Here is a 7,123-nt window from a genome sequence, read left to right on the forward strand (position 1 = left end):
AGCATTTGGAATAGGCATTTCGATACTTAAGTCACTGGATTTGAAGGTCCGGCACTTCATCATGGTGGTCGATATTTGGAAGAGGCGGTCTGGCACTTAAGTCACTGATTTATGGCGATTCGACACTTCACCATGGCGATCCGATGTTTGGAAGAGGCGGCCCAGCACTTATGTCACTAGAGTGTGCGGTCTGGCGTATGGAAGAGGCGGTCCGGCGTTTATGTCACTAGAGTGTGCGGTTTGGCGTAAGCAGTCCGCGATTATGTCACTGGCGTAACGGTCGTTTCGGTGTTTTACAAGTGCAGTTCACCATTTGTGACCTACAGTCTGGCAAAATTTTGTCTAGAATAGGCGACCCGACAGTGTACAGTTCAGGTCCAGCAAAATGGATGGGTCCGGCAATATACAACCGAGGTCCGGCATTTCCTTGTATTGGGATCTAAAAAATGATTTGATATGTATGGGAAGGGTATTTTCGTCAAAAAATGAAATTTTGTGTATTGGGGGTATTTACTATAAAACTTGATTTTTGAGAAAAATATGCTAAAAAAATTAGGGTGGGTAAAATGCCTAGAAAGTTTACTTTTAAGAATTTTATGCAATTTTTCCAAAAAAAAAGAAAGAAATAAACGAGATAGAAAAAGGTAACATTAAAAAATAAAAAATAAAAGAGAAAGAGAGAGATACAGTGGGCCAATGATTTCATGCAACTGATGTATACTAATATGATGCAACAACCTTAAAAAACCATCTTATGGCCATTTGTTTGATCTAAAGTTTGAAATATACACTCTTAAGTTTGAAATATACACTCTTTTCATTCTAGCGAACAATCACAAAAAAAAAGAAAAATTTGAAAACACAACCTAAAAAATACTTTTTTAGCCCAATTAACATAAGGCGTTCATTTTGGTGAGATGCTTAGATCTAGGCCTTAGAAGCATTTTTTCATTTCCAATTTTTTTGGATGGCTTTATTATTATTAGATGGACAATGTTAAAAAAGAAAAAACTGATTTTGAGTTTATAAAAGCTAAGATCTTGAAATTCATAAAATGAATGGTCTAGATTCATATGTGGAGGGGATGCATTTTGACCACATCTAGGATTCAAATTGAACTTTTTTTTTTTTTAGAGATTGATTATTGAGATAAAGAGAGTGCGTGTGGAAAATTTGAGGTCATACAAATACCAAAAACATGGTTTTCTAGTAGTGTCATTGCATTATACTATAATACAACCATTGCATTTGATCCTTGCTCGATACGGTGGCAACTATTTAGCATGGGATTCTCAATATGAATAAGTAATTTAAAAACATACCCTAAAATTTTAATTTGAAGATATATGTAAACTTTTCCCATAAAAACTAACACAATGTAAATTAGGGCATCTCGCGGATGGGTTGATAGATTTTTAGACTAATTAGGGGTGGCAGTGGACTCGGACCCATCCAGGACCCGACGACATACCTAATTTGGGTTTGGTATGAGTCCAAAAATTGGACCTGGTGGGTCGAATCCGGGTCCAAAATTTGGACCCAAACTCTATTTGGGTCTGGGTCTGCCCAACCCGAATAGTGTTAACATTTAAATAGTATTTAATATATAATATTTAAATAAATTTTAAAATAAATATAACTATATAATTTTAATTATAATATTTAAATAATACATGTATATATTTAACACAATATTTAAAGGGTGAGGTTTGTATATAGCCTAGGTTCTAAACAATCCAATTAGAGCGTAACTTCAAACAGTGTCGAGGAATGTGGTTTCAATACTAGAATTTGATAGCATTGTAGATCGATGATATCTATGAAAAATTTAAAATCTTTAAAATTGACGGTCTAATAATACGTTACAAAATACACTATTTCCAAAACGTGAAATCCATTTTTTTCTCATGTCCATGTATCTTGATGTCGAGATGATCGATTTGAGGATATTTGAGCATCAAAACAACATCTTCTAGAGAAAGTTTTGAGGTAGGCTCTAATTTGTTTGTTTAGAGCCTCTATATAAACTTTTCCCATATTTAAATATATTTAAGAATATATATTTTTTATTTTTTGGGTCAGGTCCGGTTCTTGGGCCAGCTGACCCAGACCCAACCCGACCCATTGCCACCCCTGATTTTTAACCAAATGTCGTTTTGAAAAACAAATGATGAACCATCGGACGGTCCTCCATCAATTATGTTTTATGGGTGTTTCCTCTCTACTCCAAAGTCTGGATAAAGGAAATCCTTCTTCAACTTTCCTTATTCTTTGTACAATAACTAAGACATATTTACTTGCATGGAAAAACACAAACGGCAATGTTAAATATTAACTATTCCCTTTTTGTATTTTTGAACTTGAAACATCAAATTTAACCTTTGGGACAATTAGTTGATAAGAAGTTTCCCATTGTCTAGAATGGGAAACTTTCTATAATATTTATTGTTTTCTATTTGGAGTTCTCCTACGATTTTAGATTTTTATTTGAAATCTATAAATACAGGTTAAGGGGATGTTTATTAGAAACAGTAATAGATAAATTTTACAATGGTTGTTTAGGTATTTTTGTCTTTCTGGGGTTTTAAGGGTTTTGTAGATAATGGAAACAATTTTCCAGAGGTGGCGAGAGAGACAAAGGGTTATTTTTTAAAATAGGAACAGTTAGTTACTGTTGGGATATATCTTGAATCCCAAGTCACATGGGATTAGTTTTAGGTTTCCTAATATAAATGGACACTTTTGGTTTTCTAATTTTGTGGGAGTTCTTTTCTTGGGAGGTAATATTAGGAATTCTATATTTCCCATATGATAAACTCATTAAATGATAGGAGTTCATCAGATTAGGTTTATCACTTTATGGTTTAATTAGGAAGATAAGTTAGTATTTCCATGTTGACCCTCTTTCAAATTTCCTTCTTTTCTCTATAAATAGAGACTGTAGAGACACAATGAATTAAAGGGGTTGTGCACAGAATACTTGGGTTATGTTGAGAGAGAAGCTTTGTAATAAATTGAGTTTGTTCTTTCATGTAAGAGCCCGGTTCTCTCATGTAAAAGCCATATTGCAACGATCTTTATTTGTCAAAAATCAGCCTGTCGATTATATTTTTTTCAATCTTGATTTGTGAAAAATTCTCAATCTTTATTTGTGAAAAATTAGCATGTCGGGTTTTAGACCTTTTGCATGTAAAATTGTTATTCATTGTTGGAATTCGAATTTGTGTTTGTTTGAGTATGCATCTTTGGAGATTGCTCTTTTGTTATTGCCGTTGTTTTCAGTTAATTAAATTTGTTTCCCCCAATTTTGCTATTTGTCTTATTTGTTTTTTTTACTTGTATAAGAGTTCAACATGGTTTATCTCTTTCCAGCCCTCTCTCCGGTCCTTCCTGATCATCTTGTTACTGATAGTTTAGAACCACTACCTCGTAAGTCTATATGCAGAATCAGGGCAGTCTCCAAATAATGGAAAGTACTTATTTCGTCGAATCTGTTTCGGCCTCTCTCTCATCCTTCAATACTCCAATGATCGCAAGCGCCAACAACTGTTCTATGCCAATGATCTCGAACTTAGTAATCCTTCAGCCTACAAAGAAACACTCTTTCAACACCAACACCTGAAACGGATGGAGTGCAGCAATGGCATATTATGTTGTTTAGTCCAATCGAAAAGAAAATGCACTTCGTCGACAATAATGGTTCGACCGCAAATAAAACGCACTTCGTCGACAATAAACAGGTAAAATCATCACTCTATGGTTGGGAATCCTATCACCCAAAAATAATTCTCCTTGGTTCCAAATCATCACCTTGTGGTTGGGAATCCTATCACCCAAGAAGAATTTCTTTTTTGTCCAGAGCTAGCATTAGAAATCTCTGAGTTTGGATTCTATTTCAAGCCCATGACTCGAAACTTCAAGATCTTAGCAGTACCCCAAGCTTATTCTTCAAAACTAAGAGGACAGATGGCTTCCCTCGCTAGGTCCAAAGGCTATTCCATTATTTCAAATAGTAAGTTGGTCTTCTTTTGGATCTTCGATTCATCGGTTGCGAATTGGAGGCTGCTACAAAATGCTGCCAATTCCAATAGCTGGGTCGGCAATACCTGCATCTATCGGTACCAATTTTTATTGCTTTTCTAACAGTAAGTTCGTGATACTTTCTTTCGACATGTAGCGTGAGGAATGGGGATGCATCCATAATCCAAAGGCTCATATGAAGATTTCGAATGCATACCGGAAAGTCCAAGAGTGGAATGGAAACCTCTCTTTAGCAACAGTAACAGAGGAAGGTTTGCAAGCACAAGTTAGGGTCTTCAATGGAGAGAGGTGGGCGATGGTGTTGAAGGTAGATTTGAATAAACTTGGACTCCATGGGCGATATGTGCGTCTAGTCCTCTTGATTGGTCACATGCTTGTGTTGAAGATTTGGAGCAATGAATTCATAATACACAACAAAAATGGTGGTGAACTGAATAGAGAACAACTTCAATATGATGTAGGCCGCTTTGTAAACTATCGGCCAACCTTTTTGGCTTGCAAAGGGTTCAACTCGGGTGGCAAGTAAAGAGGGGAAAAGCTATTTTTTTCTTTCATTATTATCCAAGTTTTTTTTTTAACTATTTGGGGTTGGCTTTGCCCCGTAGCTAACTTCTGCTCATTTCACAAATAGCGGACTCTTGATAAGTTTTGGTATAATTTTATATTGGATGTCAACCTAACACAACCCACTCCTTTACTCGAGCTTGGGATGGGTCAAGGAAGTTGTTTTCTTTCTTTTTATTATTATTTTTTCCTTGTTCAAGGTTAATACGATAGTTTTCATTAACTATCAAAATTGATGTACATGCATTGTTTTTCTCTTTTAATATGATATATTGGTCTTTGAAGGATGTTTGTGGCTGATAAGGATTTTCTTCTTTTTTTTATGCCTTTTTTTTTTCCTAAGGTTAATTTGGAAGTTCTTGTTGGGCTCACCCCTTGGATGCTCGCAGCGGAGCTAGGAAATATAGAAACAAAATTAAGCTAAAACCTATGTGCATAAGGAACTATGGAAACAAAATTAAGTTAAAATTTACGTGCATGAGTGGAAAAACATGCAATAAAGCAAATAAAAAATAAATTTTATTGGCACCAGATTTACGTGATTCACTTTTTCAGGCTATCGCCACGGAAAAAAAGAGATGAAATCATTTTAAGCTCACATGTTGTAGAAAAGGATGTGGTTTCTATAAAGCTTAGGCATTTTAAAAAAAGGTAAAGCCTACCGCAAAACCTCATCCAAAAAATACTCTGAAAATGAAAACTTCCTTTGATGCTAACTTCATATGATGCTGTAAAATCTATTCCCATCCTCAATTGTAAATGTGTAGCTTAAAAGATGGTACAGATCTTGTGGATTCATAAACATTTGAAATGGACATCCAAATGATATGTTGCATTATTTTCAGGGCTTGATATCGTTATTTCTCACATCTATAATAATCAAGGTCGAGCTAATTGATTTGTGGGTTTTTCAACATCAGAACTGCAATTTTTTGGTAAGATTTGAGATGCGGCTTTACTTTTTTTTCATAATGCCTAGGCCTTATTTTAACTTTTTCCTTATAAAATTTAATATTTTCCTTTTCTTTTTCATATCTTATTCATATAGTTTGAAATTTAAGAATATTTTGGTTTTTATTTGTTTTTTTTTTTTTTCATGAAGAAACCTCGCTGTGTAATTTCCCTAATCGAATGAGGTGTTATGGTTTCATATTTTATTGTACAGGCGTAATAAATCTAATTACAAACTATTTTTTAATCTAATATTTTAAGTTGAAACAAATTTTTTTAAGCCATAAAAATTTGCATTGAAAGTAAAATTTCAAAATTTCATATTCTTTAATCAACCTATACAGAAATAGATTATATTTATTAGGACCTTATTGTAAAAACTTATCTTGTGCAATCCTAATTTTAAGATGGAAAAAAGATAATAACATTTGTAAATTGAAATTAAAAAATCAAGAAAGCGTATTTCTTATTTTACATATAAATGAAGTTCAAATGTACAAAATATCACTTTCCTATAAGGGCAGCTACAGGCCAGGACTGGACTGGGCCAACCTTGACCCTAGCCCAACCCTGACCAGGCCAACTTGGTCCTAGCCCGGCCCTCACAGGCCACAAATAATGATTATGAAATTTCTAACTCAAAATCTGCTAAATCTCTTGGATTTGAGAACACTTGAAAATGGATTGTCTAGAAATCTATTTTTTTCACATCTATAAAGATCGAGGTCGAGATAATCAATTTGAAAGTTTTCCGATGTTGGAGCTACAATTTTTTATTTAAGATGGAACTTTACTTTTTTTCACAAGGCCTCGGCCCTATTTTAACCTACTTCATGCAACAATTTATAGTAATATAATGAAACAATCTCCAAAAACCATTTTAAAGCTATTTATTTGATTTCAGTTTTTAAATATATACTCTTTTCATTTTGATGAACAATAACAAAATAATAAAATTTGAATACACATCCCTAAAAGTGTTTTTTGCAAGCCACTTAATATAGGTCGTCTGTTAAGTGAGATGCTTAGATCTAATCTTTAGAAGGATTTTTCCTTTTTCCAAAATTGTTAGATGTCTTTGTTATTATTAGATAAACAATGTTAACAAAGAAAAAAAATATGAATGTGAATTTTAAAAGGCCTGAATATTAAACTTTACCAAATGGATGATTTAGATTCCTTGTTAGAGGAGGAACTATTTCTAACCATATTTGTGCAAACTCATTTCTTTTTCCTTTTTGGATTTATTATTTGGATCAAGAGTGTGCTTTACAAAATTTCAAGCCATATAAACTATATGTATTTACACATGTTTTGTATATGGAGAATTTTTTTAATAATGATAGTTTTTCTCTTTATGAGAGGTATGACGTCATCTACATGAAGTGTCACATCAAAGATCTCCATCACATGGTTTTGATTGAATGGCATTAATTCTCTATTCAAAATGTATCAAATAGGGCTCCTACTTAAAAAACCTCGAGATGCCTCCAAGTTTTCCCAAATATGGTGGAATTCACACAATCGGCTTATGTTAAAATGCGTACCACATCCCATATATGGTGCA

This window comes from Amborella trichopoda, chromosome 7 (genome assembly GCF_054954075.1).
Source record: "Amborella trichopoda isolate Santa Cruz 75 chromosome 7, AtrichopodaSantaCruz75HAP2 v2.0, whole genome shotgun sequence".
Lineage (NCBI taxonomy): Eukaryota > Viridiplantae > Streptophyta > Magnoliopsida > Amborellales > Amborellaceae > Amborella > Amborella trichopoda.